This window comes from Macaca mulatta, chromosome 20, assembly GCF_049350105.2.
Source record: "Macaca mulatta isolate MMU2019108-1 chromosome 20, T2T-MMU8v2.0, whole genome shotgun sequence".
In the NCBI taxonomy this organism is placed as follows: Eukaryota; Metazoa; Chordata; class Mammalia; order Primates; family Cercopithecidae; genus Macaca; species Macaca mulatta.
Window position 1 is genome coordinate 4,141,502 of NC_133425.1, and position 22,118 is coordinate 4,163,619.

Below are 22,118 nucleotides of genomic sequence, written 5' to 3' on the forward strand. Positions count from 1 at the left end.
CGAGACCATCCTGGCTAACCCTGTCTCTACTAACAAAATACAAAAAATTAGCCAGACGTTGTGGCGGGCGCCTGTAGTCCCAGCTACTGGAGAGGCTGAGGCAGGAGAATGATGTGAACCCGGGAGGCGGAGCTTGCAGTGAGCCGAGGTCGTGCCACTGCACTCCAGCCTGGGGGACAGAGCTTGACTCTGTCTCAAAAAAAAAAAAAAAAAATCTGTTGTTTGATATCCTGAGACACAGAAGGCAAGCCCAAGATGCCTTCTCCATCAGATTTTGCCTGTAGTACTTAAAATTTGAGCAAATTCCTCTCTTCTTGAGGTTCCCCCCCAATACCCGTAAGGCTCCTGAAACTTGTTAAATTGCTGATACTTTCAAAAAAGAGGAACTCAGCCAGGCGTGGTGGCTCACGCCTGTAATCCCAGCACTTTGGGAGGCCGAGATGGGTGGATCATGAGGTCAGGAGTTCGAGACCAGCCTGGACAACATGGTGAAACCCTGTCTCTATTGAAAAAATACAAAAATTAGCCAGGCGTGGTAGCGCACACCTGTAATCCCAGCTACTTGGGAAGCTGAGGCAGGACAATCGCTTGAAACCAGAAAGCGGAAGTTGCAGTGAGCTGAGATCATGCCACTGCACTCCAGCCTGGGTGAAAGAGTGAAACTCTGTCTCAAAAAAAAAAAGAAAATAAAATAAAAAGTAAAAGGAAAAAAGGAAGCCATGACTTTCCCAATGATAGAAAGTAAGCATGTTACATTTTTTTCTTTTTTTTTTTTGAGGCCGAGTCTCGCTCTGTCGCCCAGGCTGGAGTGCAGTGGCGCGATCTCGGCGCACTGCAAGCTCCGCCTCCCGGGTTCCCGCCATTCTCCTGCCTCAGCCTCCTGAGTAGCTGGGACTACAGGCGTCGCCACCACGCCCAGCTAATTTTTTTGTATTTTTAGTAGAGACGGGGTTTCATTGTGTTAGCCAGGATGGTCTCGATCTCCTGACCTCGTGATCCGCCCGTCTCGGCCTCCCAAAGTGCGGGGATTACAGGCTTGAGCCACCGCGCCCGGCCTTTTTTTTTTTTTTTTGCAACGGAGTTTGGCTCTTGTCACCCAGACTGGAGTGCAATGGTGGGATATCCGCTCCCTGTAAGTTCCACCTCTGGAGTACAAGCGATTTTTCTCCCTCAGCCTCCTGAGTAGCTGGAGTTATAGGCATGTGCCACCATGCCCAGCTAGTTTTTTTTCCTTTCCTTTTTTTTTTTTTTTTTTGAGACAGAGTCTCGCTCTGTTGCCCAGGCCGGAGTGCAGTGGCACGATCTCTGCTCACTGCAGCCTCGGCCTCCCGAATAGCAGGGATTACAAGCGCCTACCACCACGCCCAGCTAATGTTTTTGTATTTCTAGTAGAGATGGGGTTTCACCATGTTGGCCAGGCTGGTCTTGAACTTCTGACCTCGTGATCCGCCTGCCTTGGCCTCCCAAAGTGCTGGGATTACAGGTGTGAGCCACCGCACCCGGCTAGTTTTTGTATTTTCAGTAGAGACGGGGTTTTGCCATGTTGGCGTGACTGGTCTCAAACTCCTGGCCTCAGATGGTCCACCTGCCTCGGCCTCCCAAAGTGCAAAGATTACGCGTCCAACTTTTTTTTTTTTTTTTTTGAGACAGAGTTTCACTTTTGTTGCCCAGGCTGAAGTGCAATGGTGGGATCTCGGCTCACTGCAACCTCTATCTCACGGGTACAAGCAATTCTCCTGCCTCAGCCTCCCGAGTAGCCGGGATTACAGGCGCTCACCACGACGCCCAGCTAATTTTGTATTTTTAGTAGAGACAGGGTTTTGCCATGTTGGTCAGGCTGGTCTCGAACTCCTGACCTCAGGTGATCCACCACCTCAGCCTCCCAAAGTGCTGGGATTACAGGTGTGAGCCACCCCGCCTGGCCGTTAACGATTTTATGCAACATTAATGAGGAAACCTGTATGATATTAAAGATTAAATGAGATGATGTAGATAAAATACTTGAGGTGTTTTAGTGCCCAGGACAAAGCAAACCTCGTGTGTGTCTTAGGCTCATCACTTTAGCCACAGTCATCTTTTTCTCAAGGGCATCTATTCTAGTGTTTGTCAAAGTCTGGTTCATAGTCTATCAGTTATCAGGAGTATTTGCTAAAAATCTAGATTCTTGGCTGGGCGCGGTGGCTCAAGCCTGTAATCCCAGCACTTTGGGAGGCCGAGACGGGCGAATCAAGAGGTCAGGAGATCGAGACCATCCTGGCTAACATGGTGAAACCCCGTCTCTACTAAAAAATACAAAAAACTAGCCAGGCGAGGTGGCGGGCGCCTGTAGTCCCAGCTACCCGGGAGGCTGAGGCAGGAGAATGGCGTAAACCCAGGAGGCGGAGCTTGCAGTGAGCTGAGATCTGGCCACTGCACTCCAGCCTGGACGACAGAGCCAGACTCCGTCCCCAAAAAAAAAAAAAAAAAAAAAAAAATCTAGATTCTTGTTCCTGCCTCTTCCCCGATCCTCTCCCCACCGCCCGAAATCTGGAGTCTTTTTTCTTTTCCCCCTATCCGCGAGACGGAGTCTCACTCTGTCGCCTAGGCTGGAGTGCAATGGCGCGATCTTGGCCCACTGCAACCTCCACTTCCCGGGTTCAAGCAGTTCTCCCTGCCTCACCCTCCAGAGTAGCTGGGATTACAGGTGCCCGCCCCCATGCCCAGCTAATTTTTGTATTTTTTATAAGAGATGGGGTTTTGCCATGTTGGCCAAGCTTGTCTTGAACTCTTGACCTCAAGTGATCCACCCGCCTCGGCCTCCCAAAGTGCTGGAATTAGAGGCATGTGCCACCATGCCTGGCCTTGGATTCTTCTTGAATCCCTCTCTAGAACCTCAGCTAGAATTTTAGATGTGAAATCCTGGAATCTACATTTTTATCAAATGTTCCACGTAATTCTTATATAGACTAGAATTATATGTAAAAATAATTGAAATAAAAGCTTCATGGACCAGTCGTGGTGATATCTTTGCTCACTGCAGCCTCAACCTCCCGGGCTCAAGCAATCCTCCCATCTCAGCCTGCTGAGTAGCTGGACCGCAGGCACCTGCCATCACGCCAAACTTTTTGTAGAGACAGGGTCTCACAGTGTTGCCCAAGTTGGTCTCAAACTCCCGGCCTCAAGAGATCCTCCTGCCTCACCGTCCCAAAATGCTAGGATTACAGGCATGAGCCATCACACCTAGCCCCTACAATAGGGATTTTAATATCCTCAATTTAATTAATTCCTCTGTTCTACTTGATATTACTCTTGATCCTCCTGCATAACATTAAATTACTACTCAGGAGATGCGGCCTGTCTTGAACTTGTTTAATATTTTCCCACTGTAAAAAGAGTTTGTGCACATGGGAAACCGTTTTGAGAACAAGAAATTCAAGAAAAAAATCAATACTCCCTACTTTTAATATTTCAATATATCTCTTACTAGTTATTTAACTTTTTTTTGTTTTTGTTTTTGAGATGGAGTTTCGCTCTTGTTACCCAGGCTGGAGTGCAATGGTGCAATCTTGGCTCACTGCAAACTCTACCTCCTGGCTTCTAGTGATTCTCCTACCTCAGCATCCTGAGTAGCTGGGATTACAGGCATGCACCACCACACCCAGCTAATTTTTATATTTTTAGTAGAGATGGGGTTTCTCCATGTTGGTCAGGCTGGTCTCAAACTCCTGACCTCAAGTGATCCTCCTGCCTCGGCCTCCCAAAGTGCTGGGATTAGAGGCGTGAGCCACCGCGCCTGGCCTTAAATGTTTTTAAGTTATAAACATGTAAAATAAAATTCACCAATGAATAACAAATATGACCAGAGTAGAAAGGAAATAAGAAGGACCAGTGGATTGAGAACTAGAAGGTAGCGTCTTCTCTAAGTAATATTTTGGTCTTTCTTGGAAAAAAAAAAAAAAAACATGTTTAGAAAGATAGTCTTTACTGAATTTGTTAATTGGATTTTGCTTTCTTTTCTTTTCTTTTTTTTTTTTTTTTTTGAGGCAATCTCCCTCTTTTGCGCAGGGTGGAGTACAGTGGCATGATCTCGGTTCACTTCAACCTCCAACTTCCTGATTTCAGCAATTCTTCTGCCTCAGCCTCCCAAGTAGCTGGGATTACAGGTGCACACCACCACTCCTGTCTAATTTTTTGTGTTTTACTAGATGTTAGCCAGAATGGTCTCGATCTCCTGACCTGGTGATCCACCTGCCTCGGCCTCCCAAAGTGCTGGGATTACAGGTGTGAGCCACTGCGCCCAGCCGCTATAACTCTTACATATGTGTATATATTTATTCATTTATTTTAATTTTTTCTTTCTTTCTTTCTTTTTTTTTTTTTTTTTTTGAGGCGGAGTTTCGCTCTGTCGCCCAGGCTGGAGTGCAGTGGCGCGATCTCGGCTCACTGCAAGCTCCGCCTCCCGGGTTCCCGCCATTCTCCTGCCTCAGCCTCCTGAGTAGCTGGGACTACAGGCGCCGCCACCACGCCCGGCTAATTTTTTTTGTATTTTTAGTAGAGACGGGGTTTCATTGTGTTAGCCAGGATGGTCTCGATCTCCTGACCTCGTGATCCGCCCGTCTCGGCCTCCCAAAGTGCTGGGATTACAGGCTTGAGCCGCCGCGCCCGGCCATTTTTTTTTTTTTTTTTTGAGACAGAGTGTCGCTGTGTTTCCCAGGCTGGAGTGCAGTGGTGTGGTGTCGGCTTACTGCAACCTCTGCCACCTGGGTTGAAGCGATTCTCCTGCCTCAGCCTCCCGAGTAGCTGGGACCACAGGCATCCGCCACCACGCCCAGCTAATTTTCCTATTTTTAGTAGAGACAGGGTTTCACCATGTTGGCCGGGATGGTATGGATCTCTTGACCTCGTGATCCGCCCACCTCGGCCTCCCCGAAGTGCTGGGATTACAGTCGTGAGCCACCGCGCCCGGCCTAGTTTTTGTTTCTTGAGTTGGGGTCTTGAGATGTCGCCTAGGTTGGCTTCAAACTCCTGGGCTCAAGCCATTTTCCTGAGGCAACGTCCCAAGTAGCTGGGACTACAGATACGCACCACCATGCCCAGTTCTAAGTAATACTTTTTGTAAACACAACATTTTTAAAATCCTCTTGAATTTTTTTTTCCAACTTGGAAAAATTTCCAAATTCTTGTATGAAAACTGCCACCCGTGTGACTTTACCAAGGCAATAGGAACATTTCAGGAGCAACACCACCATCTTGTGGCCATGTCGAGTATTGCTGCTGAGGATTTAAATTGGCGCTTTCTCATTGAGGGTGGTCCTGCCTCATGCAATGGTCTTTTAGAAAGATTCCAGGTGGCCTCGGGTGGGGGCTTCCTACTCTCGAGAGGGATGCAGTAGCAGACATGATTGAACGCTGTGTGTGCTACAGAAAAGGAAGTGTGTTAAAGGCATTAATTCAACAATGGAAGTAGTTGTGCATTTGAGTGGCAGGATTGGGGTAATTTAGTATTATAGGCTTAACATTCTGAAATGGTTTCTATATATTTTTAGAATATGATATTAGATCTTAGAAAATTTCACAACATATAATGCATGCCACCCCTTCTTTGATGAGTAAAGCAAACCCAAGAACAAGAAGCTTCTGCTGTTCAGTAGAGCGCCTGTAATCCCAGCATTTTGAGAGGCAGGTAGGTAACTAGAGGCCAGGAGTTCGAGACCAGGCTGGCCAAAATGGTGAAACCCCGTCTCTACTAAAAACACACAACAAAATTTAGCCACGCGTGGTTGCGGGTGCCTATAATCCCAGCTACTCAGGAGGCTGAGGCCTAAGAATCGCTTGACCCCAGGAGGCGGAGGTTGCAGTGAGCTAAGATGGCACCACTGCACTCCAGCCTGGGTGACAGACTCTGTCTGAAAAAAAAACAGAAAAACTTTTTCACCAAGAGACCCTTGGGATGTGAGTCATTCTGACCGTTATTTTTTTGTTTGCTTTGTTGTTGTTGTTGTTTGAGATGGAGTTTTGCCCTTGTTGCCCAGGCTGGAGTTCAATGGCTTGATCTCCTGCCTCAGCCTCCCGAGTAGCTGGGGTTACAGGCATGCGCCACCACGCCCAGATAATTTTTTTTTTTTTTTTTGAGACGGAGTCTCGCTCTGTCGCCGAGGCTGGAGTGCAGTGGCACAATCTCGGCTCACTGCAAGCTCCACTCCGCCTCCCGGGTTTACGCCATTCTCCTGCCTCAGCTTCCCAAGTAGCTGGGACTACAGGCGCACGCCACCACGCCCAGCTAATTTTTTGTAATTTTAGTAGAGACGGGGTTTCACCATGTTAGCCAGGATGGTCTCGAACTCCTGACCTCATGATCCACCCGTCTCGGCCTCCCAAAGTGCTGGGATTACAGACGTGAGCCACCGCGCCCGGCCAATTTTGTATTTTTAGTAGATACCAGGTTTCTCCATGTTAGTCAGGCTGGTCTCGAACTGCCGACCTCAGGTGATCTGCCCGCCTCGGCCTCCCAAAGTGCTGGGATTACAGGCGTGAGCCACTGCGCTCAGCCGCTCTAACTCTTATATATGTGTATATATTTATTCCTTTGTTTTAATTTGTTTTTTTTCCTTTTTTTAAAATTTGTTTTTTGAGATGGAGTCTCTCTCTGTCTCCCAGGCTGGAGTGCAGTGGTGTGGTCTCGGCTCATTGCAACCTCTGCCCCCTGGGTTCAAGCGATTCCCCTGCCTCAGCCTCCCGAGTAGCTGGGACCACGGGCACCCGCCACCACGCCCAGCTAATTTTTGTATTTTTAGTAGAGACGGGGTCTCACCATGTTGGCCTGGGATGGTCTCGATCTCTTGACCTCGTGATCCACCCACCTCAGCCTCCCGAAGTGCTGGGATTACAGGCGTGAGCCACCGCGCCCGGCCTAGTTTTTGTTTCTTGAGTTGGGGTCTTGTGATGTCGCCTAGGTTGGCTTCAAACTCCTGGGCTCAAGCCATTTTCCTGCGGCAACCTCCCAAGTAGCTGGGACTACAGATACGCACCACCATGCCCAGTTCTAAGTAATACTTTTTGTAAACACAACATTTTTAAAATCCTCTTGAATTTTTTTTTCCAACTTGGAAAAATTTCCAAATTCTTGTTTGAAATCATTGCCACCCGTGTGACTTTACCAAGGCAATAGGAACATTTCAGGAGCAACATCACCATCTTGTGGCCATGTCGAGTATTGCTGCTGAGGATTTAAATTGGCGCTTTCTCATTAAGGGTGGTCCTGCCTCATGCAATGGTCTTTTAGAAAGATTCCAGGTGGCCTCGGGTGGGGGCTTCCTACTCTCGAGAGGGATGCAGTAGCAGACATGATTGAACGCTGTGTGTGCTACAGAAAAGGAAGTGTGTTAAAGGCATTAATTCAACAATGGAAGTAGTTGTGCATTTGAGTGGCAGGATTGGGGTAATTTAGTATTATAGGCTTAACATTCTGAAATGGTTTCTATATATTTTTAGAATATGATATTAGATCTTAGAAAATTTCACAACATATAATGCATGCCACCCCTTCTTTGATGAGTAAAGCAAACCCAAGAACAAGAAGCTTCTGCTGTTCAGTAGAGCGCCTGTAATCCCAGCATTTTGAGAGGCAGGTAGGTAACTAGAGGCCAGGAGTTCGAGACCAGGCTGGCCAAAATGGTGAAACCCCGTCTCTACTAAAAACACACAACAAAATTTAGCCACGCGTGGTTGCGGGTGCCTATAATCCCAGCTACTCAGGAGGCTGAGGCCTAAGAATCGCTTGACCCCAGGAGGCGGAGGTTGCAGTGAGCTAAGATGACACCACTGCACTCCAGCCTGGGTGACAGACTCTGTCTGAAAAAAAAACAGAAAAACTTTTTCACCAAGAGACCCTTGGAATGTGAGTCATTCTGACCGTTGTTTTTTGTGTTTCCTTTGTTGTTGTTGTTGTTGTTTGAGATGGAGTTTTGCCCTGTTGCCCAGGCTGGAGTGCAATGCTGCGATCTCCTGCCTCAGCCTCCCGAGTAGCTGGGGTTACAGGCATGCGCCACGACGCCCAGCTAATTTTGTATTTTTAGTGGAGACCAGGTTTCTCCGTGTTGGTCAGGCTGGTCTCGAACTCCCGACCTCAGGTGATCTGCCCGCCTCGGCCTCCCAAAATGCTGGGATTACAGGCGTGAGCCACTGCGCTCAGCCGCTCTAACTCTTATATATGTGTATATATGTATTCCTTTGTTTTAATTTGTTTTTCCTTTTTTTTTGGAGACGGAATCTCGCTTTGCCTCCCGGGCTGGAGTACAGTGGTGTGGTCTCCACTCACTGCAGCCTCTGCCCCCTGGGTTCAAGCGATTCTTTTGCCTCAGCCTCCCGAGTAGCTGGGACCACGGGCACCCGCCACCTCGCCCAGCTAATTTTTGTATTTTTAGTAGAGACGGGGTTTCACCATGTTGGCCTGGGATGGTCTCGATCTCTTGACCTCGTGATCCACCCACCTCGGCCTCCCGAAGTGCTGGGATTACAGGCGTGAGCCACCGCGCCCGGCCTAGTTTTTGTTTCTTGAGATGGGGTCTTGAGATGTCGCCTAGGTTGGCTTCAAACTCCTGGGCTCAAGCCATTTTCCTGAGGCAACGTCCCAAGTAGCTGGGACTACAGATACGCACCACCATGCCCAGTTCTAAGTAATACTTTTTGTAAACACAACATTTTGGAAATCCTCTTGAATTTTTTTTTTCCAACTTGGAAAAATTTCCAAATTCTTGTTTGAAAACCGCCACCCGTGTGACTTTACCAAGGCAATAGGAACATTTCAGGAGCAACACCACCATCTTGTGGCCATGTCGAGTATTGCTGCTGAGGATTTAAATTGGCGCTTTCTCATTAAGGGTGGTCCTGCCTCATGCAATGGTCTTTTAGAAAGATTCCAGGTGGCCTCGGGTGGGGGCTTCCTACTCTCGAGAGGGATGCAGTAGCAGACATGATTGAACGCTGTGTGTGCTACAGAAAAGGAAGTGTGTTAAAGGCATTAATTCAACAATGGAAGTAGTTGTGCATTTGAGTGGCAGGATTGGGGTAATTTAGTATTATAGGCTTAACATTCTGAAATGGTTTCTATATATTTTTAGAATATGATATTAGATCTTAGAAAATTTCACAACATATAATGCATGCCACCCCTTCTTTGATGAGTAAAGCAAACCCAAGAACAAGAAGCTTCTGCTGTTCAGTAGAGCGCCTGTAATCCCAGCATTTTGAGAGGCAGGTAGGTAACTAGAGGCCAGGAGTTCGAGACCAGGCTGGCCAAAATGGTGAAACCCCGTCTCTACTAAAAATACACAACAAAATTTAGCCACGCGTGGTTGCGGGTGCCTATAATCCCAGCTACTCAGGAGGCTGAGGCCTAAGAATCGCTTGACTCCAGGAGGCGGAGGTTGCAGTGAGCTAAGATGGCACCACTGCACTCCAGCCTGGGTGACAGACTCTGTCTGAAAAAAAAACAGAAAAACTTTTTCACCAAGAGACCCTTGGGATGTGAGTCATTCTGACCGTTACTTTTTATTTGCTTTGTTGTTGTTGTTGTTTGAGATGGAGTTTTGCCCTTGTTGCCCAGGCTGGAGTTCAATGGCGCGATCTCCTGCCTCAGCCTCCCGAGTAGCTGGGGTTACAGGCATGCGCTACCACGCCCAGATAATTTTTTTTTTTTTTTTTTTTTTTTTTTTTTGAGACGGACTCTCGCTCTGTCGCCGAGGCTGGAGTGCAGTGGCACAATCTCGGCTCACTGCAAGCTCCGCTCCGCCTCCCGGGTTCACGCCATTCTCCTGCCTCAGCTTCCCAAGTAGCTGGGACTACAGGCGCACGCCACCACGCCCAGCTAATTTTTTGTAATTTTAGTAGAGACGGGGTTTCACCATGTTAGCCAGGATGGTCTCGAACTCCTGACCTCATGATCCACTCGTCTCGGCCTCCCAAAGTGCTGGGATTACAGACGTGAGCCACCGCGCCCGGCCAATTTTGTATTTTTAGTAGATACCAGGTTTCTCCATGTTAGTCAGGCTGGTCTCGAACTGCCGACCTCAGGTGATCTGCCCGCCTCGGCCTCCCAAAGTGCTGGGATTACAGGCGTGAGCCACTGCGCTCAGCCGCTCTAACTCTTATATATGTGTATATATTTATTCCTTTGTTTTAATTTGTTTTTTTTCCTTTTTTTAAAATTTGTTTTTTGAGATGGAGTCTCTCTCTGTCTCCCAGGCTGGAGTGCAGTGGTGTGGTCTCGGCTCATTGCAACCTCTGCCCCCTGGGTTCAAGCGATTCCCCTGCCTCAGCCTCCCGAGTAGCTGGGACCACGGGCACCCGCCACCACGCCCAGCTAATTTTTGTATTTTTAGTAGAGACGGGGTCTCACCATGTTGGCCTGGGATGGTCTCGATCTCTTGACCTCGTGATCCACCCACCTCAGCCTCCCGAAGTGCTGGGATTACAGGCGTGAGCCACCGCGCCCGGCCTAGTTTTTGTTTCTTGAGTTGGGGTCTTGTGATGTCGCCTAGGTTGGCTTCAAACTCCTGGGCTCAAGCCATTTTCCTGCGGCAACCTCCCAAGTAGCTGGGACTACAGATACGCGCCACCATGCCCAGTTCTAAGTAATACTTTTTGTAAATATAACATTTTGGAAATCGTCTTATTTTTTTTCCAACTTGGAAAAATTTCCAAATTCTTGTTTGAAATCATTGCCACCCGTGTGACTTTACCAAGGCAATAGGAACATTTCAGGAGCAACACCACCATCTTGTGGCCATGTCGAGTATTGCTGCTGAGGATTTAAACTGGCGCTTTCTCATTAAGGGTGGTCCTGCCTCATGCAATGGTCCTGCGGAAAGATTCCAGGTGGCCTCGGGTGGGGGCTTCCTACTCTCGAGAGGGATGCAGTAGCAGACATGATTGAACGCAGTGTGTGCTACAGAAAAGGAAGTGTGTTAAAGGCATTAATTCAACAATGGAAGTAGTTGTGCATTTGAGTGGCAGGATTGGGGTAATTTAGTATTATAGGCTTAACATTCTGAAATGGTTTCTATATATTTTTAGAATATGATATTAGATCTTAGAAAATTTCACAACATATAATGCATGCCACCCCTTCTTTGATGAGTAAAGCAAACCCAAGAACAAGAAGCTTCTGCTGTTCAGTAGAGCGCCTGTAATCCCAGCATTTTGAGAGGCAGGTAGGTAACTAGAGGCCAAGAGTTCGAGACCAGGCTGGCCAAAATGGTGAAACCCCGTCTCTACTAAAAATACACAACAAAATTTAGCCACGCGTGGTTGCGGGTGCCTATAATCCCAGCTACTCAGGAGGCTGAGGCCTAAGAATCGCTTGACCCCAGGAGGCGGAGGTTGCAGTGAGCTAAGATCGCACCACTATACTCCAGCCTGGGTGACGGACTCTGTCTAAAAAAAAAAACAAAAAAACAGAAAAACTTTTTCACCAAGAGACCCTTGGGATGTGAGTCATTCTGACCGTTGTTTTTTGTGTTTCCTTTGTTGTTGTTGTTGTTGTTTGAGATGGAGTTTTGCCCTGTTGCCCAGGCTGGAGTGCAATGCTGCGATCTCCTGCCTCAGCCTCCCGAGTAGCTGGGGTTACAGGCATGCGCCACGACGCCCAGCTAATTTTGTATTTTTAGTGGAGACCAGGTTTCTCCGTGTTGGTCAGGCTGGTCTCGAACTCCCGACCTCAGGTGATCTGCCCGCCTCGGCCTCCCAAAATGCTGGGATTACAGGCGTGAGCCACTGCGCTCAGCCGCTCTAACTCTTATATATGTGTATATATGTATTCCTTTGTTTTAATTTGTTTTTCCTTTTTTTTTGGAGACGGAATCTCGCTTTGCCTCCCGGGCTGGAGTACAGTGGTGTGGTCTCCACTCACTGCAGCCTCTGCCCCCTGGGTTCAAGCGATTCTTTTGCCTCAGCCTCCCGAGTAGCTGGGACCACGGGCACCCGCCACCTCGCCCAGCTAATTTTTGTATTTTTAGTAGAGACGGGGTTTCACCATGTTGGCCTGGGATGGTCTCGATCTCTTGACCTCGTGATCCACCCACCTCGGCCTCCCGAAGTGCTGGGATTACAGGCGTGAGCCACCGCGCCCGGCCTAGTTTTTGTTTCTTGAGATGGGGTCTTGAGATGTCGCCTAGGTTGGCTTCAAACTCCTGGGCTCAAGCCATTTTCCTGAGGCAACGTCCCAAGTAGCTGGGACTACAGATACGCACCACCATGCCCAGTTCTAAGTAATACTTTTTGTAAACACAACATTTTGGAAATCCTCTTGAATTTTTTTTTTCCAACTTGGAAAAATTTCCAAATTCTTGTTTGAAAACCGCCACCCGTGTGACTTTACCAAGGCAATAGGAACATTTCAGGAGCAACACCACCATCTTGTGGCCATGTCGAGTATTGCTGCTGAGGATTTAAATTGGCGCTTTCTCATTAAGGGTGGTCCTGCCTCATGCAATGGTCTTTTAGAAAGATTCCAGGTGGCCTCGGGTGGGGGCTTCCTACTCTCGAGAGGGATGCAGTAGCAGACATGATTGAACGCTGTGTGTGCTACAGAAAAGGAAGTGTGTTAAAGGCATTAATTCAACAATGGAAGTAGTTGTGCATTTGAGTGGCAGGATTGGGGTAATTTAGTATTATAGGCTTAACATTCTGAAATGGTTTCTATATATTTTTAGAATATGATATTAGATCTTAGAAAATTTCACAACATATAATGCATGCCACCCCTTCTTTGATGAGTAAAGCAAACCCAAGAACAAGAAGCTTCTGCTGTTCAGTAGAGCGCCTGTAATCCCAGCATTTTGAGAGGCAGGTAGGTAACTAGAGGCCAGGAGTTCGAGACCAGGCTGGCCAAAATGGTGAAACCCCGTCTCTACTAAAAATACACAACAAAATTTAGCCACGCGTGGTTGCGGGTGCCTATAATCCCAGCTACTCAGGAGGCTGAGGCCTAAAAATCGCTTGACCCCAGGAGGCGGAGGTTGCAGTGAGCTAAGATGGCACCACTGCACTCCAGCCTGGGTGACAGACTCTGTCTGAAAAAAAAACAGAAAAACTTTTTCACCAAGAGACCCTTGGGAAGTGAGTCATTCCGACCATTGTTTTTTTGTTTGCTTTGTTGTTGTTGTTTGAGATGGAGTTTTGCCCTTGTTGCCTGGAGTGCAATGGTGCGATCTCCTGCCTCAGCCTCCCGAGTAGCTGGGGTTACAGGCATGCGCCACGACGCCCAGCTAATTTTGTATTTTTAGTAGATACCAGGTTTCTCCGTGTTGGTCAGGCTGGACTCAAACTCCTGACCTCAGGTGATCTCCCCACCTTCGCCTCCGAAAGTGCTAGGATTACAGGTGTGAGTCACCATGCCTGGCCCTGTTTTTTGTTTTTTTTTGGTTTTTTTTTTTGAGACGGCTTCTCTCTCTGGCCCAGGCTGGAGTGCAGTGGCGCCATCTCGGCTCACTGCAACCTCCACCTCCTGGGTTCAAGCAATTCTTCTGTCTCAGCCTTCCGAGTAGCTGGGACTATAGGCACCTGCCACCATGCCCAGCTAATATTTGTATTTTTAGTAGAGATGGGGTTTCGCCATATTGGCTGGGCTGGTCTCGAACTCTTGACCTCATGATCCATGTGCCTCGGCCTCCCGAAGTGCTGGGATTACAGGCGTGAGGCACCGTGCCCAGCCAGGGATTGCTTTTCAGTAACCTTTTTGAGGTATAACTTACATACCATACAATTTCTCCATCTAAAGTCTACAATTCACTGCTTTTAATATATTCAGAAAGTTGTACAAGCATCACTACCATCAGTGTTAGGACTTTTTTTTTAGACAGAGTCTCGCTGTGTCTCCCAGGCTGGAGTACAGTGACGCGATCTCGGCTCACTGCAAGCTCCACCTCCTGGGTTCAGGCCATTGTCCTGCCTCAGCCTCCGGAGTAGCTGGGACTACAGGCGCCCGCCACCACGCCCAGCTAATTTTTTGTATTTTTAGAGAGACGGGGTTTCAACCGTGTTAGCCAGGATGGTCTCGATCTCCTGACCTGGTGATCTGCCTGCCTCAGCCTCCCAAGGTGCTGGGATTACAGGCATGAGCCATCGTGCCCAGCTAATTTTAAGACATTTTTATCACCCTAGAAAGGAACCCCAGACCCCTCAGCCATCACTCCCAATCTCTCGGTCCCTCCCAGCCCTAGGCATCTATCCGTCAGCTTTCTGTCTCCATAGATTGGCCCATTCTGGACACTTCATGTCAGTTGAATCGTGTGACACTGGATCTTTGTGACTGGCTGCGTGTAACGTGTATCAGAACATCATTTCTTTTTAATTTGCTGAGTAATATCCCACTGTTTGAATAGACCCACATTTTGGGTTGTGTCGCCTCACACAGAGGACTCTCTTCCCTGAAGGCCAGCCCCAGGCTGGAGCAGGTGTGTGTGAGGGAGATTGTGACTGGTGGAATGACTAAGCTGGTCCCACCTGCGCGGTGGCTTCAGAGGAGCGTGATGTCAGTAGAGCTGGGGGCAGCCCGAAGGCGGCCGAGGTGAAAAGGAAGTGGTGTGCTGCACATTTGGGTGGCTGAGGGAGGGAGGAGTTTTTGTCAGATCTCCTGTGTCCTAAAAAAAATAACCTAAGTACCTTGACAAGCCCAGTGGAAGTAAAAGAGCAGACGAACAATAGCTCTGGAGACAGGGAAGCAAAACAGGGAGGGGTGCATCGGGGAGCTGGTAGACACCCTTCTAAAGCCAGAGGGAGGACGGATGCTCCCTTTCCCTGGACAGGGAAGAGGATGAGAAGAGCTTATAAAGGCATCCATCCTGTGCTTGGGAGGCTGAGCTGGGAGGATTGCTTGAGCCCAGGAGTTCAAGACCAACCTGGAAACATAGCAAGACCTTGTTGCTACCAAAATTTTTTTTTAATTTAAATTAAAAAACCAGGCTGGGCAACATGATAAAACCCCATCTCTACAAAGAGTACAAAAATTAGCCAGGCATGGTAGTGTGTGCCTGTAGTCCCAGCTACTCTGGATGCGGAGGTGGGAAGATGGTTTGAACCTGGGAGGCAGAGGCTGCAGTGATCGCGCTACCACACTCCAGTTTGGGCCATAGTGAAATCCTGCCACTAAAATAAAAAGCAAAAGGTGTCCATTCTGGCTGGGCGCAATGGCTCACACCTGTAATCCCAGCACTTTGGGAGGCCAAGGTGGGCAGATCGTGAGGTCAGAAGTTCGAGACCAGACTGGCCAATATGGGGAAACCCCATCTCTACTAAAAAATACAAAAATTAGCTGGACGTGGTGGCACGCGTCTGTAGTCCCAGCTACTCAGGAGGCTGAGGCAGGAGAATCACTTGAACCCGGGAGGCAGAGGTTGCAGTGAACTGAGATCGTGCCACTGCACTCCCGCCTGGGCGACTGGGCGACAGAGTTCAAAAAAAAAAAAAAATCCATCCTAAATGGGTAAATTTTGAATCAGATAAAAATCATATGATTCTGAATCATAGAGAGATAACTTTAGTTACTAGAAAATCTACCTTGTGTGGAGAACCTTGTTCACTGATAATGTTAGGGAAATGGGGTGTTTTGCGTATAGTTTGTTACAGATGGCTCGTGTGTGTGTGGTAAAATATACATGATGTAAAATTTACCATATTGGTCATTCATGTAAATTGCATCCTGCAACCCTTGGTCTTTGTGAGCAGCTGCTCTCACTGAGCTCGATGTTGAAGTGTTCAGGTCAGTGGTGTACATTCATTGTGCAGCCGTCACCACTGTTCGTCTCCAGAACCTTTTCATCTTCCCCAACTTCTGCTCTGTCCTCGTGAAACATTCACTCCTCATTCCCCGGCCCCTGGCACCCCCATACTATTTTCTGTCCCCATGAGTTTGACCGCGATGGGGACCTCATACAAGTGGAATCGGACAGTGTTTGTCCCCTTGTGGCTGGCATGTCATATGTTGCAGTTTTTTTTTTTTTTAATGGTGAAAAGATATACATATATTTAGAATTAACTGGCTAGACTCAGTTTAGATGATCTCAGTTTTGTTGGCAACACCCAAAGCAACGTAATCAGGAGCCAGTTGAACACATGCCTTCTCTCCATCAGGCCGAATCAGGGTGTTGACTGTGGCCACATCCATATCCCAGAGCTGCTTCACAGCCTGTGTGATCTGGCGCTTGTGAACTTGAACATCCACAGTGCACACAGTGTGTTGTTGTCTTCTGTTTTCTTCGTGGCGGACTCAGTGGTCAGTGGAAAATTGATGATCGGAGAGTGGTCAAGCTTGTTTCTCCCGGGGGCTCTTCCGAGGATATCTGGGCTGCCTCTGGAGTCGCAGCGTCTTGGGCTGCCAGAAGGTGGGTGATCTTTTTTTTTGTGGCTGTGGACACCTTTCAACCCTGCCTTCTTGGTCTCTAAAGCCTTCGCTTTGACTTTGGGTTTACGAGGGGCAGAGCTTCCTTCTTTGCTTTCGGCGCCATCTTGTGAAAAGGCTGCTTTATTTTTATTTTTATTTTTGAGATGGAGTCTCGCTCTGTTGCCCAGCCTGGAGTGCAAGGGTGTGATCTCTGCTCACTGCAACCTCCACCTTCTGGTTTAGGCGATTCTCCTGCCTCAGCCTCTCGAGTAGCTGGGATTAGAGGTGCCTGCCACCACGCCTGGCTCATTTTTGTATTTTTAGTAGAGACGGGCTTCTCTATGTTGGCCAGGCTGGTCTCGAACTTCTGACCTCAGGTGATCTGCCCGCCTCGGTCTCCCAAAGTGCTGGGATTACAGGGGCAAGCCACCACGCCTGGCCAGTGGAGATGTTTTAAAATGCATAATTCTCCTTTGCTGTCCCTTCTACTTCATATTTTTGTTTCCTTCATTACTAGCCCTTTATATGCACCCATCTGGGGGATGTGGCATTTGTGTAGCGTAGCATGGCATTCGAGCTCACAAATGGTTTTATGTCAGATATTTCATAACCGTTTGTATTATTCCATCTATCAAAAAGCCAGAATTGGCCGGGTGTAGTGGCTCACATCTGTAACCCCTGCACTTTGGGAGGCTGAGGCGGGTGGATCACTTGAGGTCATGAGTTTGAGACCAGCATGGCCAACATGGTGAAACCCCATATCTACCAAAAAATACAAAAGTTAGCCAGGCATGTTGGCAGGCAACTGTAATCACAGCTCCTTGGGAGTCTGAGGCAGCAGAATAGCTTGAAACCCAGGAGGTGGAGGTTGCAGTGAGCTGAGATGGTGCCACTGCACTTAGCCTGGGCAACAGAGCGAGACCCTGTCTCAAAAAAGTAAAAAGCCGGAACCCACTAGAGTCACTTACTTGCCAAGCGTATCCGCTATTGTTGTGTAGCATACGACGCATGATCTTACTGGCTTAAAATAATAGGAGTTCCCCGGTGATCAGGTTCTGTGGGGTCCCCCGGTTCCTTCGTGTCTGCAGGCAGTTAATAGACTGCTGGGCTGGAGGGTACAAGGTGGTCTCCCCGAATGTGGTGGTGCCCTGCACGTGGCCTCTCCTACAGCTGCCTTCCCTGCAGACTCAGGGCCCTGGCCCGTGAAGTGTGGGAATGTGGACCCTGCGCTCCTGCCACACTGTTGGTCAGGCAAGCCGCCCCAGGCCAGTGAAGGTTCAGGCAGGTGGAGACAAAGCCCGGTTGCCAAGGGGCCTGTGGACTTTAATGGGCGGAGTGGTGCTGGGTCAGGATCTACCACCCAAGAGCTTAAAAGGGCAAGAGTGGGAAGGGGTCTTCAACCTTCCACAAGCCGATGGCCAGGGCCTTTTCTTGTATTGGAACTTTTTCCAGATGTGTTGAAGCACATGGGTCTTGGAAGCCCTGTAAACAGAAGTGGGAAGTGTTCGCCCGAGGGATTGGCCCTCCTGGTACCTGTGATTTCCTGGGGACGGAGCCTTAATGGAGTTAAGGAGCCACTCTCCTCTATGTTGTCCCTGGAACCGACCAGGCCTTCCAGAGCGGAATGTGGGGCCCCAGGCCGGGGAACTTTGGAGCAAAGTGGGAGACCCGTGGGAATTGGAACTGTAACATGTGAGGTGGGGGTGAGGACGCTAAAAATGTCAGGGGACTGCAGTCTCAATTCGAGGCTGAGGTGGGAAAGACCCCACCATCTGCCCACACTCGGTTGCCCCAAAGAGCCCACCCCACACCATGACTGCCCCTGACTGCCCCCAGGCTCCCACCCCAGCCCTGCCCGGTTCCTCATTATCTGCCTGTTCTGCCTCTCCAGGCACCCATGGTGACTTAGGGGTTCAGTTAGAGCCTCTGCAGAAAATCTAATTATGCTCATTCAAACAATAGAACAATTCTGCCCATGGTTTCCAGAACAAATTTAGATCTAAAAGATTGGGAAAAAATTGGCAAAGAATTAAAACAAGCAAATAGGAAAGGTAAAATAACCCCACTTATAGTATGGAATGATTGGGCCATTATTAAAGCAGCTTTAGAACTGCTTCAAACAGGAGAAGACAGCATTTCAGTTTCTGATGCGCCTGAAAGCTGTGTAATAGATTGTGAAGAAGAGGCAGGGACAGAATTCGAGAAAGGAATGGAAAGTTCACATTGTAAATATGCAGCAGAGTGTAATGGCTCGTGAACGCAAAATGTTGACTTAAACAAGTAAGAGTGATTTGCCTCAGGGCCTGGGAAAAAATTCATGGAACCAGGAACCACCTGCCTGTCTTTTAATTCAATTAGACAAGGCTCTAAAGAGCCCTACCCTGGCAAGATTGCAAGATACTGCTCAAAAATCTACTACAGATGATAACGCCCAAAAGGCCATTGTAGAATTAATGGCCTATGAAGATACAAATCCGGAATGTCAATTGGCTATAAAGCCATGTTGACTACAATCAATTACAGGAGGTAATATATCCTGAATCATCAAAATTGGGGGGAAAGCTCCAGAATCACTGGGGCCATCAGAGTCTACACCACGATGGCCAACTCTTCCTCCCGCGGTTCAGATACCTGTAACATTACAACCTCAAATGCGGGTTATACAAGTCCAAACCCCAAGAGAAAATCAAGTAGAAAAGGATAGAGTCTCTGTGTCAGCAGAGCCAATCCAGACACGGTATCCACAGTATCAGCCAGTAGAAAATAAAACCCAACCGTGGCTAGCTTATGAATACTGGCAGCCAGCCGAGCCTCAGTTTTGGCCGCCTCCAGAGGTTCAATACAGATCTCAAGCGGTGTGTCCCACGCCAAATAGCACGGCATCATCCAAGCAACCCACGGCAGTGGTGGTTTGTCCATCAGCACCACAGGGCGCGGCACTGTATCCTCAGCCGTCCACTATGAGACTTAATCCACCAGCACCACCTAGTGGACACGGTAGCACACTGCATGCGGTCTTTGATGAAGTTAGAAAACGGAGGTCTTGAGGCATGGCAGTTCCTGGTAGTTTTACAATGGGTACTGGCCGGGGAAGGGGCTCCAGCAGGAGCACCTGCGGTGGCTAATGCTAGATATGAACCTTTCACCATGAAAATGTTAAAAGACATGAAGGAAGGAGTTAAACAATATGGACCCAACTCCCTTTATATGAGAGATTAGATTCCAGTGCTCAGCAGGAGTTGATGTAATTACAGAGTAAGTGAAGGCTTGTAATAGGACTGGAGGAGCCATGCATAAGGCTATGCTAATGGCTCAAGCAATGACTGCAGTCACTTTAGGAGGACAAGTTAGAACATTTAGGGGAAAATGTTATAATTGTGGCCAAATTGGTCATCTAAAAAAGAATTGCCCAGCTAGCTCAGTAGAGTATGCGACTCTTAATTTCAGGGTCATGGGTTCGTGCCCCACATTGGGTGCCAGGTGAAGGAGGCCTGCCCCTCCACACCTGTGGGTATTTCTCATCAGGTGGAGATGAGAGACTGAGAAAAGAAATAAGACACAGAGACAAAGTATAGAGAAAGAACAATGGGCCCAGGAGATGGGCACTCAACGTGCGAGGACCCACACTGGCACTGGTCTCCGAGTTCCCTCAGTATTTATGGATCACTATTTTTACTATCTTGGCGAGGGGAGTGTGGCAGGGCAACAGGATGATGGTGGGGAGAAGGTCAGCAGGGAAACATGTGAGCAAAGGAATCTGTATCATGAATAAGTTCAAGGAAAGGTACTGTGTCTGGATGTGCACGTAGGCCAGATTTATGTTTCGCTTTACACGAACATCCCAGTGTAGCAAAGAGTAACAGCAGTATTACGGCCAGTGTATCTCGCTTCCAGCCACTGGGCGATTTTCTCCTATATCAGAATAGAATGGATGGTCGGCTTTACACCGAGATATTCCATTCCCAGGGATGAGCAGGAGACAGAAACGTTCCTTTTATCTCAACTGCAAAGAAGTCTCCCTCTCACTATTCCTCCTCAGCACAGACCCTTCACAGGTGTTGGGCTGGGGGAATGTAAGGTCTTTCCTTTCCCAGGAGGCCACATCTCAGGCTGTCTCAGTGCGGGGAAACCTTGGACAATACCTAGGCTTTCTTGGGCAGAGGTCCCTGCGGCTTTCCACAAAGCATTGTGTCCCTGGTTAATCAAGAATGGAGAATGGTGATGACTTTTACCAGGCACGCTGCCTGCAAACATATTGTTAACAAGGCATATCCTGCACAGCCCTAAATCCCTTAAACCTTGATTCAGTACACCACATGTTTCTGTGAGCACAGGGTTGGGGTTAAAGTTACAGATTAATGGCATCTAAAAGCAGAACAATTTTTCTTAGTACAGATCAAAATGGAGTTTCTTTTTTTTTTTTTGTGAGACGGAGTCTCGCTCTGTCGCCCAGGCTGGAGTGCAGTGGCGCGATCTCGGCTCACTGCAAGCTCCGCCTCCCGGGTTCACGCCATTCTCCTGCCTCAGCCTCCCGAGTAGCTGGGACTACAGGCACCCACAACCGCGCCCGGCTAATTTTTTGTATTTTTAGTAGAGACGGGGTTTCACCGTGGTCTCGATCTCCTGACCTTGTGATCCGCCCGCCTCGGCCTCCCAAAGTGCTGGGATTACAGGCGTGAGCCACCGCGCCCGGCCAAAATGGAGTTTCTTATGTCTTCCTTTTCTACATAGACACAGTAACAATCTGATCCCTCTTTTCCCCACACAAAAAGCCCCACCCCACACTGTGACTGCCACTGACTGCCCCCAGGACCCCCCCCCCAGCCCTGCCCGGTTCCCCATTATCTGCCCTTTCTGCCTCTCCAGACTGGAACCCGTGGTGACCTGGGGATTCTCCAGACACCACCGCAGCCCCGTCCCCGACCAGCCGAGGCAGCAACTGCAACAGCTCGGGCACAAGGTGGCTGCCACATTGGGGCCCTGGTATCTCCCGAAGCAGGGGTGGCCTGGGGCCTCCAGGACAGGATAGGGACTGGGTCTGCCCGAGCCCAGAAAGGGCTTTCTGCCTCCCAGGCCAAGGTGCAGCACTGTCCTCTGGAAGGGCTCTGTGTGCGAGGCCCACGCTCCGGAGACAGGTGCCCGGTGTCCTGGTGAAGCGCGTGGTTTCCAAAAAGGTCCTAGCAAGTCCTTGGGCATCTGAGCAGAAACGGGTCTCAGCTTTCCGCCTCCCACAGTTGTCTGTGCCTCACTGTCGTCATCTATAACTGGGTCAGTAAGAATGTCCTGGGCCGGGTGCGGTGGCTCAAGCCTGTAATCCCAGCACTTTGGGAGGTTGAGGTGGGCAGATCACGAGGTCAGGAGATCGAGACCATGCTGGCTAACGCGGTGAAACCCCGTCTCTACTAAAAATACAAAAAATTTAGCCGGGCAAGGTGGCGGGCGCCTGTAGTCCCAGCTACTTGGGAGGCTGAGGCAGGAGAATGGAGTGAACCCGGGAGGCGGAGCTTGCAGTGAGCCGAGATCCAGCCACTGCACTCCAGCCTGGGCGACAGAGAGAGACTCCGTCTCAAAAAAAAAAAAAAAAAAAAAAGAATGTCCTGCCGTCATAATGTAGGGGCTGGAGAGGGTACTGGAAATGCAGGTGGAAACCCTTCTTCTATGCTCAGAACGTGGGAGGCCCTTCGGTAGTGGCTGGGCTCTTAGTCCATTAGTCACTCTGATGGCCCCTTGTGGAGAGTGTTTACTGTGCACATTTTCCAGA

At 48.9% G+C, this 22,118-nt stretch overlaps 1 protein-coding gene and 1 long non-coding RNA gene across 31 annotated transcripts in view; one reads left to right on the plus strand and one right to left on the minus strand.

Annotated features, from left to right (window-relative positions):
- Nucleotides 1–22,118, plus strand: part of FLYWCH1 (FLYWCH-type zinc finger 1) — a 53,615-nt gene that overhangs the window by 5,981 nt on the left and 25,516 nt on the right. For 6 of the 30 annotated variants that reach the window (XM_077985168.1, XM_077985174.1, XM_015125466.3 and 3 more), the window contains one exon: nucleotides 16,108–16,358. The exons of 18 other annotated variants lie outside the window; for them this stretch is intronic. The gene's annotated coding sequence lies outside the window, so the exon portion shown is untranslated. Of the gene's footprint in view, nucleotides 1–16,107; nucleotides 16,359–21,223; nucleotides 21,318–22,118 lie in introns of all 30 variants that reach the window. 6 more of the 30 variants (XM_077985166.1, XM_077985169.1, XM_077985176.1 and 3 more) reach the window with 2 other exon arrangements.
- Nucleotides 4,649–21,953, minus strand: LOC144337826 (uncharacterized). The gene is made up of 3 exons (XR_013411423.1): nucleotides 20,898–21,953; nucleotides 13,481–15,289; nucleotides 4,649–4,739 (listed from the first exon to the last, which is right to left on the minus strand). It is a non-coding gene; the product is annotated as an uncharacterized LOC144337826 (long non-coding RNA).